The following is a 24,676-nucleotide window of genomic DNA, read 5'->3' on the forward strand; positions in this document are numbered from 1 at the left end:
ACTGCTTGTAGCATTCATGCAAGAATGTCTCCAGCTACTGCCTGAAGTAAGACAACAGCCATCCCCGAGAGCAAACTGACTCCTGTATCTCTCAAACAATCAATGCCACAGTTTCAAGAACTTCCGTATCCAAGAGAGCCAAGGCTCCTATCACCTTAAATGTCAATATCTAGGGCCCGGCACAGTAGCCAGTGGCTGGATCCCACATAGACACTGGCTCATGTGCAGTTGCTCCACTTCCCATCCAGCTCCCTGTTTGTGGCCTGGGAAAGCAATCAAAGATGGCCCGAAAGCTTGGGACCCTGCACCCACATGGAAGACCTAAAAGAAGCTCCTGGCTTCAAATCAGCTCAGCTACAGCCATTGTGGCTACTTGGGGAGGGACTGAAGATCTTTGTGTCTCTCCTTCTCTCTGTAACTCTGCCTTTCCAATACAAATAAATAAATCTTTAAAGAAGAAAAAGCAGAGGCAGCCAATGTCTGTTCTTTACCTTTCCACACTCCTGTAGTCTATGGTCTCTGCGATGACATTTATGGGATGGCACCTGCTGTCAGTGGGATATGGCTCACATGGCCAGGGCTTCATTCAGATTACTGGGTGGAAAATGGCTGACTCAGCCTGATGCGAACAGGAGTGTGATACGAACAGGAGTGTGATGCGAACAGGAGTGTGATGCGTTAAGGCATTCTATTAAAAAAAAAAATCAATGGACAACACGAGAAAGGGAGTGATCGGAGAAGGCAGGGATGTTTTCTGGGCCGTTCTGCACTGGAAATACATTGAGTTGCACAATCATGACTTCTGCCTGTCTCCACATGCATGTTAGAGACCAGGTAAGGTTCATTCATCATGAAACATACATCACACTGATTAGTACCAGGAGAAGCAACTTCCATGCATTTAAAACTAGTCTGAGATTAAAAAGTGTTCACAAAAGTGAAAATTCATAAGATGGCCCTAACATTATAAAAACATACCCAGATTTTATAATGGCACTTTACATCGGACAAAGTCAAGGATCAACAGCCGTGGAAAAATCACCACTTTGATCCTGGGTGTCCTTTCTTCATTTCTCCATTTCCTCATGCATTATTTCCACTAAGCGTTGGCATTTAAAGCTCTGGCTTTTCATTCTTCTGCTTTAAGTGTTCCAGAGAGAATTACTCACATTTCATTACTCAACGTAATTACCTTCCCTGTACCTATGAATGGAAAACCTCAAGTTTGCCGTCAGATGACTCAGTTTCCAGAATGTCCCTTCAGTCATGACCTTCCCATTCATTCACTCCTTCATTCATGAATTACTTACCAAACCCTTCTGACTGACAGATGCTGTGCTCGGCACTGTGGACCCGCCCCGTGATGGACAAGATGGCTGCATCCCCTCTTTACCCACGGCAGAGACAGTTGTCAGCCAGCTCCCCGTAGAGTACACAACAGCGCAAGGATAAAGCACTCACACCACTCACAATCAGAGGCTACACTGTGTGTTTGGGGGGAGGGAAGGGAGTATTTTCTTATAAAAAGGGATACTGGGGCCAGCATTTTGGCACAGTGAGTTAAGCAACCAGCCTGAGATGCTGGCATCCCATAGGAGCCCCTCCTGGCTGCTCATCTTTCAATCCTGCTCCCCGATACGATGCCTGGGCATGCAGCAAAGGACGGCCCTAGTATATGGCCACCGCCACCTAGGTAAGAGACCCCAGACAAAGTTTCAGACTCCTGGCTTCAGCCTGGCCCAGCACTGGCTGTTGTGGCTGTTTGGGAACTGAACCAACAGATGAAAAGATCTATTTCTGTCTGTGCGTTTTTCTCTTAATCCTGCCTTTCAAATAAATAAATCTTTCTGTTTTAAAGGAATATTTAAGCTGAGCAGATCATGAGCATGTGAAGGGTGTGATGTCTGTGGAATTAAGCAAACAGAAAACACTCCATCAAAGTTGTCCTTCCCCTGTGGTTTGAATCCATCTGCCTCTAAGCGCAGGAGAAACTGTTGGAACCAGGAAGTGGTTGACTTGCTGACCATGTTGTCAGTCTTTTGCAGTCTCCATCTGTGGGCCCGATATAATTGCTCAACTGGCTAATCCTCCCCTTACAAATGGCAGGATCCCATCCGGCACTGGCTCGTGTCCCAGCTGCTCCACTTCCCATCCAGCTCCCTGCTTGTGGCCTGGGAAAGCAGTAGAGGAATGCCCAAAGCCTTGGGACTCTGCACCCATGTGGGAGACCTGGAAGAAGTTCCTTGCTCCTGGCTTTGGATTGGCTTAGCTCTGGCCTTTGTGGCCATTTAGGAGGTGAATCAGCAGATGGAAGATCTTTCTCTCTGTAAATCTGCTTTTCCAATAGAAATCAATAAATCTTAAAAAAAAAAAGAAAATAATTATTTGTCTCAACATGATTTTACATAATGCTAAACAGTTCTGTTGAAGCTTTAAAAATTCTGGCTGTTTATTTCTCAAGCCTTAAAAAAAAGAAATTCACAATGCCAAGAGAACATTAAGTCATCCATAGGACTAAAGTGTTCAAACTGATGGTCAGCTACGGTAATTGTAAAACAGTCTCAGGTCCACAGTGGAGAGAAAAACCCTCTGAAAGGCTGCCAGTTCTACTTTGTTGCCCTATTTTGATTATTTGGTGATTTCTTAAAAAAATTAATCCTTACTGACATTTTTCCTGGTCATAAAAATACTGTACATTTTATTACAGAAAACTTGGAAAATAGGAGATCATTTTGAAAAAGAATCTGTGGGCACTGTGTACTACAGAAAATATATACATGGATTTCAAATTTATGTTTATATTTGTTTTTCCAGGAACTTTTGAATTACCTGTATATATTCAAAACAGAGCCAGTCTATGAGAAGAAATCTTTTTATGTTCTTTCCTTTAGCTCACCGTTTAAGAAGAAAACAAACAAATGGGATAACAGGGATACTATCTCATAGACATTATGAATCCTTTTTAGTAGCTGTTTCAGCAATCATTTCAGATATAAAAATGGTAATATCTGTATATGTATCATAGAAAGAAGTACATTTGGACTTCAAAACTTTGTATTCCATTCTCTGTTGTAAGTTCCCTCACGGTCTCCTTGTCCTCTTCAGCCACTATCCTGAAGCAGGCATGGCAGGTTCCCCTGCACACAACAGCGTATTCATGTAAAATAGAAATGATTGCTTTGAAACTTCATAGAAATGTCCAATGCGGAGCCTATCCTGACGGCTGCGCTTTTCTGCTCCGGGTTAGAACTGACTTTTTTTGACGCGTTTTCCTCTGCCCCACGGGTCTTTAACAAGCTGCTGGACTCCACCAGGACTTCCTCTCCTCTTGATGAGCCTTTGCTGCCAAGAACTGTGTGCGGGCACTGCTAAGGCCTGCGGTGCAAGCATCTCCCAACCTCTACGCTGGACTTGGCAGGGTTCCTCTTGGGGGAGGTGGGAGGGAAGAGGGATGTCTTAAAGATTTCAAATAATATCACTGAGCGATTTTTAGATCATTTTACTTACAATTATATACTTCTTAAAATATCCCACATTAAAAATAAAATTGATTTAAAAAATAAACTAAACTATCCCTTCATCAATTAGTCCCTTCTATGGTTTAAATCCAAGCATCATGATTTTAAAATGTCCACTGGCACAGGCATGTGGTATAGTGAGTAAAGCTGCTACCTGTGGAGCCGGCATTCCATATGGGTACAGGTTCGAAACGCTGGACCTCCACTTTGATCCAGCTTCCTATTAATGAGTCTGGGAAAGCAGCAGAAGATGACAAGTCCTTGGGACCCTACACTCACATGGGAGACCCAGAAGAAACTCCTGGCTCCTAGCTTTGGATGGGCCCAGCTCAGGCTGTTGTGGCCACTTGGGGAATGAACCAGTAGATGGAAGACCTCTCTCTCTCTCTCTCTCTCTCTCTCTCTTTCTCTCTCTACTGTCTGTAACTCTGTCATTCAAATAAATAAAAAGAAAATGCACAGGTGGCACTGTGGCATAATGCATTAAGCCACTGCCTGTGACATCAGCATCTTTAGGAGCACTGCCTTGAGACTGGCTGCTCCTCCCAACCAGCTCCCTGCTAACGCATCTGGAAAAGCAGCAGAAGATGACCCCAAGTACTGACATCCCTACCAAGTACAGGGCAAGCCCAAGTGGAGTTCCAGATTCCTGGCTGTGCTCTGACCCAACCCTAGCCACTGTGGCCACTTTGGGAGTAAACCAGCAGATGGAAAGGCCTTCTTTCCTCTGTGATCTGTCTTTAAACAAATAAATTGCAAACACTTCAATCAACGTGGCCTGGCAGAGTGCCCCTGATGAGCCTTCTTCACAAAGGGGTACAGACATGACTGGACAATCTTTGCATGGCCAAACCCGCATGAGGCGCCTCAGTATTACATTCTACCCACCCCTGCACTGTTAGCATCTAGTTTGAGCAAAAGATTGCTGTGACGTCTGGCCAGCCAGATTACGATGCTGGACACCTGGTCCCCTGGACACCAGGTCCACTTCCTTGTCCTTCATCATCCCTTGGAAAACACCATCACCCTGACTCTGGCGAGAATCCTGTTGGGGTGGTGTGGCCGGAGAAACCCTTGACCACTTTCCACCTGCTGACCCTTGCAGTGTTTGCAAAGCCAGTCTCTCTCCTAATGCAAGATGCTCAGGCCAGTGGTCCCTGTGCCAGTCTTGGTGGTCCCATGATTTGCTGGGCGTGTCTGAAGTGCTTTCTCTTTCACCCTATCAGCAGCTGTCCTAATTGTCTTCAGCTCGGTGTGCTGCAGTGCAGGCGCTGAGGCTTCCTTGGCATTTGCCCAGCAGAACCTTCTTTCAACTATCTGTGGTACAGAGGGCAGAGCCAGAGCAGAGAGAGACATTCTGGTTTCGGAGAGACCTGGCAGCAATCATACTGGTGACAACAAACACCTTCGGCCAATTCTTGTTTACAACTCGATTTTCCAAGCAAATAAACCGTTGATTTTTTTTTTAATGGTCATTCTAATACAAAGCCATCCGGGCAAAGGAATAGGCCAGAAAATAACAGAAGAGCCCGGCTGTTATCACAGTTCTCTGCACAGTGGGGTCTCGTTGTATCCATTCTATTGCAAAACACCATATTCCATTCTTTTATATGGTTGACTGGTATCCCACGAAACCACTAGGCTTAGTGAAATAAACAAATCCCAGTAAGACAAGTCTCATATGTGTTCTGTGATATGTGGTAGTTAACATAAAATACAAAAATGCCTAAGAATGAAATGGACATCTTGTGATGGCTGTCTGTAGCCCTCACTCACGCTCCTGTGGAACTGTGGTCTTTCTACTTTTCGCTTGTTGATTACTATGATTAGTGGTGAACTATGTTTGTGGTTATACAGTGGATTGAAAAAGATCCTTGCAAAATTAAAAAAAAAAAAAGAAACAGAAAGGGAGGAAGCAGGACTGCTTAGAAAGAGAGAGGGAAGTATAGATAGATACATGAAATCTGTTCTCTTTATATTAATAAAAATGAAAAAATAAAATGTGTTAAACTGATTTAAAAAAAAAAAAGATTTCTCTGGGTCCCCATCTTCAAAGTCTGTTTATCAGTTGCATGTGTGAACGTTCACACACACACACACACACACACACACACACACACACACACACACACGGGCAGGAAACAGTGGTGGGAAGAAGCCCTGGAGATTCTGATCCGCCCCTTCCCTTGGCAGTGCGCCCTCCCATGACCCCACAGCCTGGAAAACACTGCTGGGTGACCCTGATACAGGCGATAGATGCCACACGTGGCACAGGGCCTGGCGAGGGCCTTCTGTAAGCACCATCCTGTTTGATTCTCACGAATCCCTGAGAGCAGGCAGGTGCTGCTACTCTGTCAGAGGAGGACTCCATAGCTCAGTCACAGGCTACAATGTACGAGGATCACGGCAACGGGGAGGAAGGAGGAACCGGAATGCACCTGAGGAAACAGAATATGGGACACAGGCCTCTGACCTCATACAAGGAGTCTACACATCTGGATTAAAACTGTTTGATCCAAAGAATTGGGAAGGTGGGAGCTTAAGGACTTACTATGTAGGACCCCTCCAACAAAACAAGAAAGATCCCAAGTAAACATTGTGTGATTTCCTATGCTTTTTCTGAATCCTTAGACCATCTCCTAGCAAAGCCTAAAAGAATCCCATAAGCAGCACTCAGAGATGCCCCAACACTGAGGTTCAGAAGGAAGCAAAAAAACATCTGCATGAGACTTCACAAAAGCCAGGGAGCTGACAGCATGTAGGATGGGGCGGGGGTAAAAGACGGGTGACAGGTGTCGGGGACTGAGGTGGCACAGCAGTGGGGATGGGGGCAGGCGACCGCAGGCGGGGAACCAACAGGCTTCAAAGAAACACGACTTGTTGCCTTAGGGGAGGGGTGCTGGCTGCAGGCCTTCAGGACACCCAGCTTGGAGGCTCTGCTAACCAGCACAGATACGCAGTTGAACACACTGGCTCCCTGAGGGAGGGATGCTCAGCAGGCTTCGTGACCACCCCATCCTGCAAGTTGTTATTATTATTATTATCCGCATGGCTATCTGTAGCGGGGCTGCATAGCTCCCTGCCCCAAAGGGCCTGGGCGACAAAGGTGCTGGGTGAAGTCCCTTGGGCCTCCCAGCAGCACACCCTTATGGCTTGAGGGATCTTGATTTATAGGGGAATCACGGGATCACATAGGTGGTAGTGAGAGATGACCTGTGGAATTACAGCTGAGGGACTTCCACAGAGAAGTCCACGACATGTGTATGTATGCAGCGAACTGACATCAAACTGGTTTGGAGGGGAGAACAAATGTCAGAGAAGTGGGTCTGAGAGCAGAATCTGTGGGGGAAATGTGGGCTCAGCCCTGTGGAACTGCAATCTCCACTGGCTCGCTCAAGAACTGCAAATGGGGTCAGGCCTTACTGGGAAGCTAAGGGGGAGCCCCAGCTGGGTTGACGTTCCCACTGGTAAGGACGAGAGCAAGGTTAGGGGCAGCAGGCTTGGCTGGACATGGCTACAGCCTGCACCAGCGTGGGTGTGCACTGGGACTGTGGAGCAACAGATTGGGCTAGACTCCAGCCCCCACTGGTACTCGTGAGAGCCAGGCTGGGTGTAGAATAGGCCAGGCTAGGTCTTGACTCCCACTGAACTACGTGAAAGCTGTATCTGGGCATGGACCAAGTAGTGCTGGGCTGTGCTGCAACAACCAACAACAAGAACCAGAATGGGTGTGGCCGGCTGAGCAAGGCCACTGTTCTTATCAGGACAGGAGGTAGACAAAGTCAACCTGGATGAACAACTCGCTGGTACATGTGAGCTCTGCCACTGGGAGGAGACTCAATGGAGGAGCTTGGGAAACTCCTTCATTGGGATGCAGTCCCTGCAGGTGAGCACAAGAAGCAAGACAAGGAGCAGCCCAGACCACATCAGGTTACAGTACTGGCCAGCATACATGTGAGTCAGTCTAGGGACAGACTAGTCTGGGCTAGCACATAACACCAACTAGCAGATCTGAGAACCAGGGCAGGAGGCAGGAGGAGCCAGGTTGGGCCACAACACCAGCCAGTTCACATTAGGACCAGACAGCAATCAGACTAGGCTCGGATAGGCTGCAGCATCCACCAGCAGGAGCTGAAACAGGGGGTAGACTAGACTAGGCCAGGCTACACAATAAGATTGCAGACACTGAGGTAAGGCGAATCCTGCCAGCCTGGGCCCAGCAGTGGTCAGGTTCTTGAGTCCCAGGGACAGCAGATCTGACAGGCTTAGGTAGCATAGCTCGGGTAACTTGGCTCATGTCCTGGGGCCCACCTGCATGGTGGGGGCTGAGTTCCTGAGTCCTAGGAATAGAGAAACCAGTGGGGTTTAGGTTGTCCGGCCCAGATACCGAGGCCTGCCTTTTAGGTTAGTGTGGGTTCGTGAGCCAAAGGGGTGGGCGATCCAGCGGGGCTCGGTTCCTGGGGCCCGACTACTAGGTAAGTGTGGCGTTTGTGAGCCCCAGGGATAAGGTGATGCTTGGGATGCCTGGCCTGGGTCCTTGGACTCGCCTGCAAGAACATGTCCTACTTAATGAAAAAGGTGGAGCAGTGGACACAGGCCTTGAAAAGGAGAATATGGCAGCTCATTTGGTGCTGTAGCAGAAGAACAGAACTAACTGGACAACTACCCCAAACAAACAATGACAGCAAAAATCTCGGTGAATGGAGTCAGTGGACACTGGGAGGATGACATCATCCTTGGATCGGTGAAACTGGCAGCATTTCAGAACTATCCAAGCCACTTGGACAGAACCCTCAGAATATGTACACATTGAGACTCTGGGTTGACATGAGGTGGCAGTTCCTCATCCCTGGGTACTGGGATGTGTGGAAAGTCATGAGTGGTTTCCCTCTTTGTCTCTCCCTTTCCCCCAGAAACAAGAAGAAATAGCAAATTTGGAAGCAATGAGTTCACCCAATTTTCCCTAAACTTTGATCCTTCCCACCCTGATCAACCATGTAATCATTAAATATATATATATAAAATATATATATATATTTTTTTACAAATATAAAAAATAACATGCCATGCCTCTCACTAGGCTCAGTCTGGGCTGAGCGGATCTCAATAACCTGATGTCACACTTCAAAATGCTCCTGGGAAAAATGGAATGAAAAGATGAGTTCATTTAGCGGGGAGAAAAAAAGGCCCATCTTTGAAACCCATGCATGGGTTTTTCACTTTGTATTTCCATGGGTCCTTTTTTTTTGGAGGATCCCTGTATCTGGGCCCAGATGAATCTGCAGCTGCTGTTCTGAACCATGCAGGGAATTCGAGAAGCTCACAGGAAAACAGAGCAAGAAGACAGATGGGTTCGACATGATGGACTTTGAAATCCCCGTGTGGGCTACTTCTTCCACGCCCTTGTGCTTCTGTCAACAGGGAAGGGTGGCAGAACCCCGACAGCGAGTTCTGAGAAATGAGGCGCTCCAGGGTCAGCCAAGAGCCAGGCTGGCAGCTCGGGGCTGTGTCTCTGCAGGAGAGTCTACTTCACCAGTGGAAGCCAGGGAAGTCCTCTATGCCAGTCCATTCTGTGAGTCCACTATAGGCACTCCTTAAGTCCACTATATCAGCCCACTGTGCCAGCCCACTGCCCAATGGCCATGCACCCACGCAGCCAGGACCACAGGTGCTTGATATCTGTATTTCCCCCTGATCTCTGGTGCAGGGTGGGACATCTTTGGGAACTCCTTTCTTGCTAAGTATCTTGCTGCTTCACTATGAACTGGGGCTGGGGGTGGGGAGCATGGGACCGTTATCTTGCTGAGGGTGCACAGCCAGGCCCAGAATAGCACGCCAGCATCCTGCCACCCGGCGCACTTCTGGACCAGGCTACCTCAGGAAGGAACATTTTGAAAATAGTCCTCTCCCACCTTGCCACCAAGCTGTGCACAAGCACATGATCAATGAATGGAGCCGGCACAGTGATTCAGCACCCGGCTGGCTCTCCTGTGAGTCAGGCTAGGGACCTTGAGGGCTCGCACACACAGCCCCTTGGCATCAAGACTTGGAGGCTGAGGGGGCTTTGCCACCAGGGATCATCAGGAGACTTTAGGGGCCCTGCGCTTTATCCGAGCATATCCTTGCCAGGAGCCAGCCTGAGTAACAAAACCAGCCCATCATTTTCACAGATGCTGCTTTGAGTGTGCGCTGTAGGGGTTGGGGGGCGGGGCTTCTGAAAGTGGTTCCAATAGCCAGAAACGGCTGAGGTTCAGAGAGATGGGCACAGACAGCCCAGCCAACACGTGGCTGGACCACAGGAACACGCCAACAACTCGGGGTCATCTGTTCATCTCTGCCTCTCCATGACAGAACACAGCTCCCGGGTCAAGTTTTCTGTGGAGGACAGCACCTCTCCATGCAGCCTGCAGGGGATGGGGGAGGAGCGGGAGCATGTGCGAAATCTGCCCCCACCTGACCCTGTCAACTGCCATCGGTTCTGACCACCTACGCCCAGCGGGAAGGGAGCCAGCCTGTGAACAGTGACCCCTGCGACAGATGGCATGGCACAGACACAAGAAGGCCAGCCAAAAAATAGGCTCCCCGCGGAGGAAAGGAGGCAAGCGGCGAAAGAACAAAAGTAAAGTGTATCTGACACTCATCTTGGGGATCTCAATGGCCTCTTCTTCTTTTTTCCTTTTGCTTGAGTGACAAAAGAATCAAAAGCCCACATGATGAGACCCTGGGACCCTGAGCAGTGACCTGCTGTGGCGGACAAGGTTTGGGAACAAATCAGGTTACAGGAAAGTGGGATGGTGCGATAGTGAAGGGACTCTAGGAGACCACTCAGGAGTGGAAGCACGCAGGGGACCCTGAGGGCATCCGGCAGTATCAAGAATTTCCAAAGAGATGAACTCATCTTGAAATAACCTGAATGGAGAACGATGTTCAATGGCAATTTTAGATGGGCTTGAGTAGATGAATTAAAACCAACCCTAGCAACAAAGGACCCTTCCCTGCTGGGGATGGATTCAGCTAGGCTAGGAGGGAGGGGCTGGAGAGCAGGAATGCAAGAAACTGACCCAGGAAAGTGGTGGGGAGAGGCAGGCAGCGCTCCTCCCAGCGCCCCGCAAGCTCTGTCTCCGCACTCTGCCAGCATCCTGGGCAGGAGGCACTATTTTTCGCAGCTCTAATTGAAAAAGCAAAACCAAAAACCTACACCCAGCATTATTCACGGGAGCCAAAAGGAGGAAGTGTCCCAAAATGCTCATCAGGAAATAAACAAAGGGAAGCATGGTGCGCACACACAGGGGTCAGAGTAAGGCAGGAAAGCAGCCCTGCCACGCACTGCGATGTGGATGGATGCTGTACCTGTTCTCTCACGCAGGAGTCCCCCACTCCTGATGCTGCCCCCACGCCCAGCTGCACAGCAGCTAGAAACCGGGAACCGCTGTCTGCTGGGCACAGAGTAACCAGCCGCGGAGATGCTTGGGCCCTGGAGAGGAGAGGAGGTGCAGACAGCACAACTTGGTGGATTGGCAAATGCCACCAGACCGCGTGCTTAAACACGGCCCAGGGGACACGTTTTATGTTACGTATGTTTTATCGCTTTTTTTTTTTAAGAAGCAGTGTTTTAAATAGCATGATGAGGTTATGAAGGTCGGCTAGACAGATCAAAACTAGGCTGGAGAAGACACAAGACTCCAACTCACATTGAAGCTTGCCATTTCCCTGAGCATTGCTTCCTCCTCCCCTGCCCCTCAAGGGAACAGGACAGGCTTGGAGGAGAGGGGGAAGGGGGCAAAGACGGGCATCGGCAGGAGGCCTCCCTGCTCAGCCTGCAGCAGCCTGACCTTTCCCTTCCCACTGGTCATTCAGGTTTCTCCTCTGGCCTTGGTTCCCCACCCTTAGCTCCTTCCTCAAGGGGAGGCAGATATATACAGGAATCTCTCTGGCACACATGGGAATGACCAATGCGTTCCACTTTTACAGCGACTCTCAGAAGGTTCTGAGAATCTCCCAGACACCCAAACCTCCCTGGATTGGGAGGCCCAACACACTGTCCCCCGAATGACCAAGGCCTTCTAGGCACCCTCTCTCACGACCACATCTAGGCTGCCAGCAGCATGCACAGAACAAGACACAAGCCAGCAGGGTCCTGAGGCACCTGCCTTTCACCTTGCCCAGCAATGACCCTGCCCCTCAGGGAAGAGGTGGCATGGAGATGACTGTCTATGAACCTAATATAGAGGCTAGGATACTGCAGCCCCACAACACAGAAGGGCCAGGTCCAAAACGTCCATGGATAGTGCTGATGGCAAGACACCATGAAGGCCTTGGCAGAGCCACTCACGTATGACAAACCAAAGGCCAGTCTCTGAGGCAGCACTTGCCACCCACCAACACACTCATTCCTCCAGCTCTGTCGGGATTGGCCTCCGAGAGCCATCACAGTCCTGGGCTAGCTTTTGAAGACTCAAAGTCTGGGGCTGAAATTCTATAGAACAGATAACAAGTGCATTGCCAGCCAATAAGACATCATCAAGCCCGGTAACCCGCTCACACACAACTACACTGATGACAAATGTGGAGGAGACAGCTTCCTGCCAACCTGCCACCACTGCTGGGCAAGAAAGATGCTCTCTGTTCACGGCAGGCAAGCCCGTGGCTGGCCCGCTCCAACACTCAGTCCTTCTCTCCATCCAACACTGCCTCGGATGCCTGCAGTTGAATCTGGTGTGCAGGTAGCTGTGCAAGAGTCCCCTGCACCCTCCAGAAGGAAAGCAACCCCAAATGTAGCACACCTCCACTGTAAAATGCTGCTCATCCTTGTCTTATTGCTATAATACTCACCCCTTTGGCATCCTGCATGGATTATATTATCAGTGTCAACAAGAGCCTACAAGCCTGCTTCTGCAGAAGCAAGAGGCTTTGCGGCCCCAGAGTCCCTCACCTGGAAGGGCAAGTGTGGACATTGACCATGATCCACTTGGAAACAAAGCTGAAGATTGTGTATTTAATGTGATGAATGCACAGCCAAGGTGAGTACCTGCCATTTTTTAAAAAAAAGGTTTATTTATTTTTATTGGGAAGCCAGATGTACAGAGAGAAAGAGAGAGATCTTCCATCTGCTGGTTCACGCCCCAAGTGGCCATAAGGAGAGAACGGAGCTGATGCAAAGCGAGCAGCAGGAGCTTCTGAGTCTCCCACCTGGGTGCAGGATCCCAAGGCTTTGGGTCATCCTTTATTGCTTTCCCAGGCCACAAGCAGGGAGCTGGAAGGAAACTGGAACAGTCAGGATACGAACCGGCGTCCATGTGGGATCCTGGAGCACAAAGGCAAGGACTTCAACCATTAGGCTACTGCACCAGGCCCAAGTACCTGCTATTTAACAAGGCATCAACTTGATCTCTCCTGCTGAGCCACCAGTCACTCAACCCCTAACATGCCATTCTCTACGTACTTCTAACGCTCCACCTGACATGCCTCTCTTCTTTTGGCAAACTAGAACTCCGGGACCTCGGGGGTCAGGATCAAGGTCTCCCTCCTTGAGCCTTCTAACCAGACTGTCTGTGTTCACTGCAGTCTGCGATGAGCCCTCGCAGTCTGCACCTGATGTCTCCTGCACGTGACTTGTACCGCTTTCCTGTTAGTGCTCAAAGAACCACAGAGAATAGCTAAATGACAGCTGTAGGTTATACAACCTAGCAAAGTTCAGAAAAGACCAAAGTCTCTACACTCTTCCTTCAGAATCTAAAGAAAAAATTAAAAAAAAAAATAGATTCACCCGTTCCCTCTGCATTTGTTAGGACCTGGTAACACTCTTGATAATGGTATTGCTGTCAGGGTCGTCTGTTGCCTTATTTCATCTTTCACAATGCAACAGCAGGCTGTTATCTAAGGAGTCTCTGAAGAGAAAATTGAGGTGCCAAAAGCACATGTTCAAGACAAAACCCACAGGGAGCGACTCTCCTGATTCCCCGAGTCCCTCGCCCTCTTCTCACAGCTCCTAACCTCTCGACTCCAGCCCAACCCCAGCTCACCTCTCGACGCCTCGAGCCTCCACACAACTATCCCCTATCTGCTTGTCCGATGCAACAGAACTGGACACAACCAATGAAATATATACATGTATGTTTTACATTCTATTATTACATTATACATAACATACAATATTAATATAATATATATGTGTCTTCCCCAGGAGCCGCCATTTGGCACATCTGTTGGGACTCACACACCCCCTACCAGAACGCCTGGGTTCAAGTCCCAGCTGCACGCTGGCGTCGGCTTTCTTTCTTTTTTTCTTTTTTGAGATTTACTCACTTTTATTGGAAAGTCAGATATACAGAGAGAAGGCGAGACAGAGAGGGAGATCTTCTATCCTCTGACTCATTCCGCAAGTGGTCGCAATGGCTGGAGCTGCACCAATCCGAAGCCAGGAGCCCTGAGTTTCTTCTGGGTCTCCCACATGGGTACAGGGTCCCAAGGCTTTGGACCGTCCTTGACTGCTTTACAGGCCACAAGCAGGGAGCTGGATGGGAAGCGGGGTTGCTGGGATTAGAACCAGTGACTATACAGGATCCCAACACGTGCAAGGCAAAGACTTTTGCTGCTACGCTACTGCGCTGGTCCCTAAGATTCTGGCTTTCTGTTAAAGTGCAACCATGCAGCCTGGAAGGCAAAAGGTACTGAGTGCAATCCACGTGGGAGACCCAGACTGGCTGACTGGCTTCCTGGCTTCCGGCTTGGACACAGCCCAGCCTTGGCTGCTGCAGGGGTTCAGGAAGCGAACCAGAAAACAGGAGTGCTCACTCACCGGGCTGCCCTGGACTTCTCTACTTTCAACATCACATAAAAATTTAAAAAGGAAAGAAAAAATTGCCAGCTTAAGACTACACTTAAAAAAATTGTTACAATATCTGCCCCTAGATTCTTGAAGGAAAATCTGGCAGTGACATTCTTTTGTTTATATGTTTCATGAGTATAAAAACTCAGGTCCATCACCTGAGCTTCTGGACCAAGGGTATATCCAGAAAAAAAAAACAAACAAAAAAACTAAGGATATCTCCAGAGGGGGCCAGTGCAGGACGTGAGAGGCTGCAAGGAGCTCACAGGCGGCTGTGAGAGCCTGCAAGCCCACCGGGGAATTCTGTCTCGAATGATCACAGAAACATTGTTACATTAGGAACGCCCCACCTACTTCCCCAGATCCCCTCTACCATCCAGATGTCAAGCACACGGCAGCTGTCCAGCAGCACCTGCTCCCTGGATGAGTACATGCTGTCGGCTCCTGGAGGACCGAAGCCGCTTTCCTTTCGCATCCTCTTGGATCCTGGACTCGTAACAGTCAGACATTACTGAGCTAAATGACTCAGGGCTGGACAGGGAGGGAGCGCTCTGCAGCAGAAGGCGGTGCTGTGCCCAGTGCTCACCTAGATGTGGTACTTGGCGTCCACAGGAGGTGAGCAGGCAGCTTCTGGAAGTGCCTCCTCTGTCTGTCACTCACACCCAAAGCTGGGGTCTTCCCTGCCCTCCACTGACCCCCAGGCCTGGTATCAGACCACGAGGGATGCCTCTGTGCTCCCAAGTCGGCTGCAGGCAGGCCAGCGAGACAGTCTTAAACCACTGTCCTTGCTCCACCTCGTTTCCCGTCACTCCTGCTCTCTGAGCCAAGCTGGTCCTCCAGGGTGTGATCTGCTCCTCTGCTCGTGGGAACGCACGGCACTGCCCATGACTCTGTGCTGCCCTTCAGTCACCATCATAAATGGAGACTGGCACAAATGCTCATGCTAGTGGACACAGAGAACCAGAACCTGGCTTCACTGACAGCAAGATCCCTTCTCACTCGATAGCCAAATATTAGAGGTAAATAAACAACTACGTGCACATTTTTAAAGCCTATGCTTTATCAGTGATGTAGCTATCCCCTCTGCTCCTCATAGAAAAATAAAGGAATTACACACTAACAATTCGTTTTGGCAGGGTTTTATATATATAAAGTTAAATGTGAACAACAATTTGACCCAGCAATCACAAACATTTAAATAGCTACCCAAATGACAGAAAACTGGGTTCACAAAAAAAAAAAAAAGGGTATGACTGGTCACAGCAACTCTGTCTTGCAAGCACCCAAAACTGGAAGCACTCAAGCTGTCTACCAATCAACTGAATACACAAGCCAAGGTATACGTCCACACGATGGAATATCTTTCAGTGACAAAAATGTTCAAGAAGCTATTGATTCCCGCAATGATACGGCTGAACCCCGACTGCATTTCGGCAGCCAAAAGACTGTTGTATGATTCCATGTTGGGGAAAAAAAGAAAAACTCTGGGTGGGCAGATTCCTGGCTAGTAGGATTATGGCGGGAGGCAGCTGACCAGGAGTGTCGCACAGGAACACTGTGAGGGTGCCATACACATAGACGAGACTGAGCATCTGTCAGACTGTATCCTGCAAAGCATGGGGACTCCGGGGTCAGCCTCCAGGCCAGGGGATTCCAGAACTGAATTCCGACTGAGACCAACGGCTCTAACTCAGGGATAACACAAGGAACAAAACTGAGGACACAGACTCGCCCAAGGGGGGCAGGGAGAAGGAGGCTAACCTTAATCACCTTGGGAAGCAGCATTTAGATTGGCAACTCAAGACAATAGGATGTGTGCTCAAGTGCGGCACTCCGGCTGCTGGAGTGCTGGGGGTATGAGTAAGTAACTGAATTTGCTTCACAGGAGAGTCCAGGCTTGGGGAAGCAGAGCTGCCACCTACCACCATGGCGGCCAGTGGCTGCATTCCTCATGCTCAAGACAGGAAAAAGTCAATCAGCTGGACAGGGTGGCAGGTGCACATTGCAGTGGACTCTGCTCCTCGTCAGCATCAGGGCTGGCAGACCCTCGCCTGATACAGACGCAGGTGTGCAGAGGCACAAGCCATTCTAAATATACAAACACATACAGGTAAGTTCATGGGCGCTGGGCATTCCTGACTCAAAACTCGACAACCTGAAACTGTTTCGAGCATACACGACACCCCCACGTGGAAAATTCCAGAACTGACCCCATGTGACATGTTGTGGACAAAAACACAGGCATACTTAAGATCCTCTGTGAAATCACCTGTGCGTGCAAGGTGGCTAGGAAAGAGAGATCAGTTAGAAACGAATGATACATTTATTCTAAAAAATGTACATAAATTCTGTGTTTAGAGTTCTATTCCATCCACTAGATAGCTCATTCTATATGCAAATATTCCAAACCCCTCTTCCCAAAGCTGAAATGTGAACTGCGTCTAGGCCACAGTATTTGCGATGCTGTCCACACTCAGGCTAAGGATGCGTGGCTAACACTGAAAGGCCTGAGGAACTCTGCTCAGACCTGAATCTTTCTAATGCAAAGAACCAAGACCCCTTAAAGAGAGAGATTTCAAGAGCTGGGACAGGGGAAGCACGCAAGCGCAGGCTGAGCCCGGAGCTTCGGGCAGTTCACCAAGCCAGGAGGTGCTTGATTAGTCAAAGGATGAGTTAGGGCCAGGTTCCCCCACCGAGGCCTCAGCAGCCACAGCTGAAAGAACCTGATCAAGATTCAAGGCAGGCTATTTTCTCAGAACCCCAAGGGCAAAACACACGGTGGACACGGACACAAAGCAGTAATTTGATCCACGAACACTGGAAAGCAGCAGTGGCTCTTCCTTTACAGAAGGCAGGAAGGAGATAAGGTAAGCAGATAGCACCTCCTTCAGAGGGTGGAATTCGACCTGCTCCTCTTCTCCCCGAAGGGCAGGCTGGACTTGGTGACTCATGTCCAAGAACACAGTATGGAAATGGGGGAAACAGCAACTGCAATGGAGGAACCCTGCAAACACGACCTTAACCAATGGTGAAAGGCAGCACCCTCCAGCCTTGGGTCAGGTTAACACCACAGCTCCTACAAAATGGGTCAGGTTAGCACTGAACCCCCAGCCATGGGTCAAGTTAACACCACAGCTCCTACAAAATGGGACAGGTTAATAGCACTGCACCCCAGCCATGGGTTAGGTTAACATAACAGCCCCTACGAAATGGGTCAGGTTAGCACTGTAGCGTCTTCAAGAAGTGACTGTGCTAAGCCCCTGCCCACCCCGAAGTTTAATCATGAGAAAAATCTAAACCAAGAGACTGTCTCACCAATACTCCTCAAACCTACTAACCTGCTAAAGCCATCAAAAAAGAAGGAATGTTTGAGAAAGCATCCTGCACCAGCATCAACAAAAGACACCCACTAACCAAATGTAATGTAGGGTCCTGGAGTAGGTCTGAGAGCAGACAGGACATCAATGGGACAGCCGGTGAAATCCAAATAAAATCTGACATTTGTGTAACGGTGTTGATCTAATTTCGGCAAATGCGACAAGTCTTTAAGAAGTCCGCGGAACTTGCAGGTGATGGTGGCAAGCCTGGACGGCTCACTTGGGACCAGAAGTGCTGGTTCTGACCACAGGAAGGTGACAAAGGAAAAGAGGAAGAGCTGCATTCCCAGGGGACCGGAGGAGGGAAGACTGCTGTGGAAATTCTACAGAGAGGAGAGAGACACCGTGCAAAAGTGAGGACAGAACAGCTCCTCGGCAGTGAGTGGGAGCCCCTGGGACACCCGCAGCCAGCAGCTGGAGGGGAGACTCCACCTTCTTGGAGCCAAGTGCCCAGAACTGGGCAGAGAGAAAACGCCATCTGAATAAGGTGAGTAGAGGTTACCAAGGCCCACACACAACTGGAAGATGTTTTTCTTTCCTAAAGATTTACTTTTTTTTTTAAAGATTTATTTTTATTATTATTTTCTTATTGGAAAGGCAGATATACAGAGAGGAGAGAGAGAGGAAGATCTTCCGTCCGATGATTCACTCCCCAAGTGAGCACAACGGCCGATGCTATGCCGATCCGAAGCCAGGAGCCTCTTTCAGGTCTCCCGTGTGGGTGCAGGGTCCCAAAGCTTTGGGCTGTCCTTGACTGCTTTCCAGGGCCACAGGCAGGGAGCTGGAAGGGAAGCGGGGCTGCCGGGATTAGAACCGGCGTCCATATGGGATCCCGGGTGTGCAAGGCGAGGACCTTAACCACTTGCGCCACCGCACCGGGCCCAAGATATACTTTTGAAAGAGTTACAGGAAGATAGAAAGTGAGGCTTTCCATCTGTCTCACTCCCTAAATGGCCGCAAGAGCAGGAGCTGGGCCATTCCAAACCCAAGACCCCAGAGCTTCTTCCAAGCTTCTCATGGGGGCCAAAGCACTTTAGTCATTTTCTGCTGCTTTCTCAGGTACATCAGGAGCAGAGCAGCCAGGATTGGAACTGGTGTTCATATGGGAGGCAGCAGCTTTACCTGCTACGCCACAGAGCTGGCCCCAACTGGGGGATTCTATCAGAGAGACAAATCCATGGTCCGCACTGACTTTGAGCCTGGGGGACTGCAGGGGAGGCAGGGCATCCACCTGGGCCTGTGAAGCTTTCCCCTTCCCCTCACTCTACCAGGAAGCCAGACATGACCTGCCAAGGTGGAGTACCGTCCAACTCCTCTAGGAAAGACAGCTGGCTCTGGGACCACAACGACACTTTCAGTAGATGAGGAAGGCTTGTGGGGATAAGGTGGATCCCCTAGTCCCTGTAGGCCTGCGCCCCGTGACTGTGTAATACAGTGAAACTGAGCCTTTAGGACGTCACTGTGTCTGCCTCTAGATGCCCTGGGTTCCAACTCTAACACTCAGGAATGCAACTCAGGTGTCTGTGAGGGTAGCTGCTTGGGCACCGTGAGATGGATGGCAGGCTCACCCAGGGTGGATGGCTCACCTTGGCAGAGGGGGACCCACACCATCATACCCTGCCCCCTGTTGACCATGGAGGACATTTACCCTGCCTACCTTGAGTAGGGTCCTCCTGGACTCTTGTCCCATCCTTGATCACTGGCCGGAGGTTCCTGGCCCCATCCGGCAGAGCTGTTGTATATCCACGAAGGGGCAAGCAATGCAATAAGTCACAGAGACATAGGTTCAAAGATAAAAGGCCACAGAGAAGAGAAACAAAAACTGCTTCCACAAATGCCTAAACATAAACATAGAAATAAGAGAAATGTGAACTAGAGAGACAATATGACTCCCCAAACGGAACACAACATTTCAATACCAGAATATGAAGACAAAGATGCTGATAAGATGCCTGAAAAAGAATTTCAAAAGAAAGATTGTAGTATTACTCAAAAGCACAGAACAGGACATACAGGAATTAAAGAAGTGCACACACAACACAGATGAAAAATTCTTTCAGGAGATACAGATACTGAAGAGAGATCAACCTGAAATAATAGAAATAAAGAGTCCACGATGTCAAATAGAAAATACAATGGAAAGCTTATTAACAACAGACTTGGTGAAGCAGAAGAAAGAACACTAAAGATATAGAAAAATCCTTAGAAATATGCCAAAAACAAAAAAGAAGAAGTAACTAGAAAAATTGAAAATACTGTTCAAGAACTGCAGGATATTAACAAATTACCAAATACATATTCTCTTAAGAGTTCCTGAGGATGTGGAAGAAGACAATGGAACAGAAAGCCTATTCAGTGAAATAATAGGAGGAAACTTCTCCCAAACATAAGAAGCATATAGAACCAACAGACATAATCTGAAAAGATCCGCACATCACACAACAAACTGAACCATAAAACATCAAGAAAAGATTCCAAAATGTGCATGAGTAAAAATGCCTGGGTATTCACAGAGGAACTCCAATCAAACTAACAGCTGGTTCTCATCAGAAAACCCACAGGTTGGAAGAGAATACAGAGTCATGGTCCAGGTCATAACAGAAACTACCAACCCAAAATACTATGCCCAGCAAAGCCCTCACTTACACAAGAAGGCAGAATTAAGACCTTCTAAAACAAGGAGAAGATGAAAGAATTACCACTTATCCAGCCTTATGTATGATCCCTGAGGATGGGTTACACACAAAAACAGAGAGAAACAGCATGTCCTAACAAAAAGCATCAAAAAAAAGCACATGTAACCCCCCAAAATTTCCTAATAAAAGCACAAAGGAAATCCAAAGGCAGGGGAGGGGGAACACACACACACACACACACCAGGAGTATAAATGAGAAAAAGGCAGAACCAAGTCACTAATTACAATAATATTCTTCAACATAAATGGCCTAAATTCTCCAAATGAAACATAAAGAATGGTTGAATGGATGCAAAAATAAGACCCATCCACTTGCTGCCTAAAAGAAACATACCTTCCCACAAAGATACATGCTAATTAAAAGAGGTCAGAGAGTGATATTTCATGCTAATGGAAAGGAAAGCAAAGAGAGGTAGCCATCCTTATATCTGACAAAACAGATTTTAACATAGAAAAACTGTTTTAAAAAGAACGGCATTATGTAATGATTAAGGGATCAATTCAACAGGAAGATGTGACTGTAGTAAATGCAGATGAATCTAATGTCAGGGCACCCAGATATTTAAAACAATTATTAACGAATCTAAAGGGAAACAAAGGCTCCAATACAAGAACAATAGGGTGGCACCACAGAATACTGTGCTAAGTCTCTGCCTGCAGCGCCAGAATCTCATATGGGTGCCTGTCCTGATTGCTCCACTTCCCATCCAGCTCCCTGCTTATGGCCTGGAAAAGCAGCAGAGGATGGCTCAAGTCCTTGAGTCCACATGGTATATCCAGAAAAAGCTCCTGGTTCCTGGCTTTGGACTGGCCCAGCAAGGCCATTATGGTCACTTGGGGAGTGATCTAGAGGATAGGAAATCTGTCTCCCCTTTTCTCTCTGTAACTCTGTCTTTCAAATAAGAAAGAGTAATGGAGGAATTCAACAAACACCCTCTATTCACTCATGGACAGACAGATCAGCTTGACAGAAATTTAACAAAGAAAAGACAGCACTGATCTGCACTATGGAACAAATGGACCTGGCTGACAGCTACAGAACATTTCATCCCCAGCAGCAGATACACACTTCTCATCAGTGCACGGGACATGCTCTACGACAGACCACATGCTAGGCCAAAAGGCGAGTGTCAACAAACGCAAAAAAGCTGAAAATTGTATTACGCATCTTTTCTGATCACCACGGAATGATGCCGGAAATCAGCAACCAAAGAAACTCTAGAAAATAGGCAAACACTTGGAAACTGAACAAAATGTTCCTGAATGAACAGTGGGTCATAGAAGAAATCAGAAGGGAAATCAAAACATTCTTAGAAATCAAGAGGACAATACAACATATCAAAAACTTATGATACAGCAAAAGCAATGCTTAGAAGAAAGCTTGTAGCCAGCAGTGCCTACAGCAAGAAACTGGAAAGGCAACAAATAAAAGAATTAACAATGCTTCTCTAGGTAATAAAAAGGTATGCACAAACAAAACCTAAAATTGCTACAAGGAAAGAAATATAAAAACCTGGAAGAAAGAAACAAAATTGAAACATAAAACAGTTCAAAAGGAAAAGCTAGTTTTTAATATCATTGGCCTAACTCATCAATCAATCAATCAATGAAGACAGCAGACGCAAACCAATAAAATTAGACATGAAAACAGAGATGTTACAACAGATACTACAGGAGGGGAAAGGTCATCAAGAATGAACACAAACAGCTATGTGACAACAAACTGATAATCAGAAAGAAATGGATAAAATTATGGACACAAGCCAGCTACCAAAATTGAGTCATGAAGACACAGAAAAATCTGAATAGATCAATGACCAACAGGAAGGGAAACTGACGCAGTAATAAAGACCCTCCGGACAAAAACCTGAGCACAGATGGCTTCACTGCTGAATTCTACCAAACTTTTTTTTTTTAAAGATTTATTTTATTTTTATTGGAAAGGCAGATATGCAGAGAGGAGAGACAGAGAGGAAGATCTTCCGTCCAATGATTCACTCCCCAAGTGAGTGCAACGGTCGATGCTATGCCAATCCGAAGCCAGGAGCCTCTTCCAGGGTCTCCCACGCGGGTGCAGGGTCCCAAGGCTTTGGGCCGTCCTTGACTGCTTTCCCAGGCCACAAGCAGGGAGCTGGATGGGAAGAGGGGCCGCCGGGATTAGAACCGGCGTCCATATGGGATCCCGGGGGTGCAAGGCGAGGACCTTAACCACTGCGCCACCGCGCCAGGCCCTAACAAACTTTTCAAGAAGAAAATTCCAATTCTTCCCAAAGCATTCAAAACCATAAAAGGGAGGGACTTGCCAAATGTCACAGATGAGCGCAGCATCGTTCCAATTCCAAAAGCAGAAAAAGACAGAATAAAGAGAATTATAGACCAAAATCTCTGAAGAATATAGATACAAAAATCCTCAACAAAATACTGGCTAATCTAATCCAACAACACCACAGAAAGACTCACATGGACCAGGTGGGATTTATCCCTGGTGTGCAGGAATGATTCAACACATGAAAATCAATTAAATGTGACATATGACATTAAGAAATCAGAGATGGAAACAAGACGGCAGAATAGGGTAAGGACTATACAATGGAGAAACAGTAGCCAGGGTGAAGCAGAGAGGCCACGATCCCAGAAAATTGGAGAGCACAGGCCAATGAAAAGGGACACCTGGAGACCAACGGACGTGGGGAGACAGCAGGGCCAGCGAAGCGGCTGCGATAAGAGCCGGGAGCTCAGGAGGTGAACCCTCCTGCTGATTGGCTTGATTTGACCACAAGCAGAAGCAGAGTGGCAGAGCCCAAGCAGGTAGGTGCAGGAACAAGGTGGATTTCACAGCTCAGACCCCCACCAGTACCACGTTGAGTGCCATTTTACGTACTGAGGAAAAAGAACAACAGTGAGCTGTGCACGTGCTCAGTCAGGAGCAAGCTCGTTTCCAACTCAAGTCATTGCACTGGTCCCACAGGGAAATCAGTACTGACTTGGCATCCTACAAGTTCCACCCAAGAGAGGTACAGGTGGCACCCAGATCTAACGACCAGCAGGCCCAGACCCCCACCAATGCCACACTGGGTGCAATTTTGTGTACTGAGGAAAAGGCTGTGGAGCCGAAGAAACAACAGCAAGCTACGCAGGAACTGAGCCAGGAGATAGCTCACTTCCAGCTCAACACATTGCCGTGGTCTCACAGGGAAAATAGCACCTTCTTGGCATCCTATGGGTTCCACCCAAAACAGGTCCAGGTTCAGACCTATCAGCCAGCAGGTGCCAGCAGGTTCCAGCATCGCAGTCAATCCAGTGATTCATCACAGCTACTCAAACTGGGAGCGCGAGAAAGGCTGTGCAGGCAACAGTGCAGCCACAAAACAGGATCACAGAGGGTGGAAAGTGGTGAGCCAGGAGCTGGAGCTATGGAGACTGGTGGAAGCCTAACATGAGAGCCTGGGACTGAAACTCTCTGGAGGGTGTGGCACAAGTGACTGTAATCGAAGAATCATATACCAAATGCAATCAGTAAAACTGGCCTATAGTCCAGTGGGCAACACAGCTTAGAAACCGGCCCTAAGGAAAGGAATCTGCTAACCAGAACAGCAATGACCAAGAGCAAAAGAAGAGACAGAGGCACGGTGAATATTACTGATGATTCCCCAAAAAGGAGCAAAAGCCTTTGTCAACTTCAGAAATACTAAGGAAGACATCGAGGAATTGGGGATAAAGCATTTTAGAAACTTGCTATAAAGCTTCTCAACAACAAGAAGCACACACAGGAGTTCAAGGAATTTAAGGAATATGTCACACAGGAAATAGCAACATTGAAACAAAATCAAGCCGAATTATTAGAAATGAAGGACACAATGGAGCAAATTAAAAATTCAGTGGAAAGCCTCAATAATAGAATGAAGGAGGCAGAAGAAAGAATCTCAGAATTGGAAGATATTTCTTGTCACAATGGGGAAAAATCAAAAAGCTAGAAGCAGACTTGGGTCAAGCTAAGAGAAGTATTCAAGAATTAATGGCTAAATATGAGTTAGGGGAGTTCCAGAAGACACAGAAGAAGAAGCTGGGTTTAAAAATGTATTCAATGAAATAATAAAGGAAAAATTCCCTAATCTAGAGAAAGAATTGGGAAACAAAATACAGGAGGGGCACCTGACTCCCAGTGGGGTTGATCAAAAGCGATCTTCACCATGACACATGATAATCAAGTTCTCTTCAGTTGAACACAGGGAAAAGATCCTCAAATGTACACATGAA

The sequence above is a fragment of the Ochotona curzoniae genome, unplaced genomic scaffold, assembly GCF_017591425.1.
Source record: "Ochotona curzoniae isolate NIBS_2020 unplaced genomic scaffold, NIBS_Ocur_1.0 patch35, whole genome shotgun sequence".
Classification (NCBI taxonomy): Eukaryota; Metazoa; Chordata; class Mammalia; order Lagomorpha; family Ochotonidae; genus Ochotona; species Ochotona curzoniae.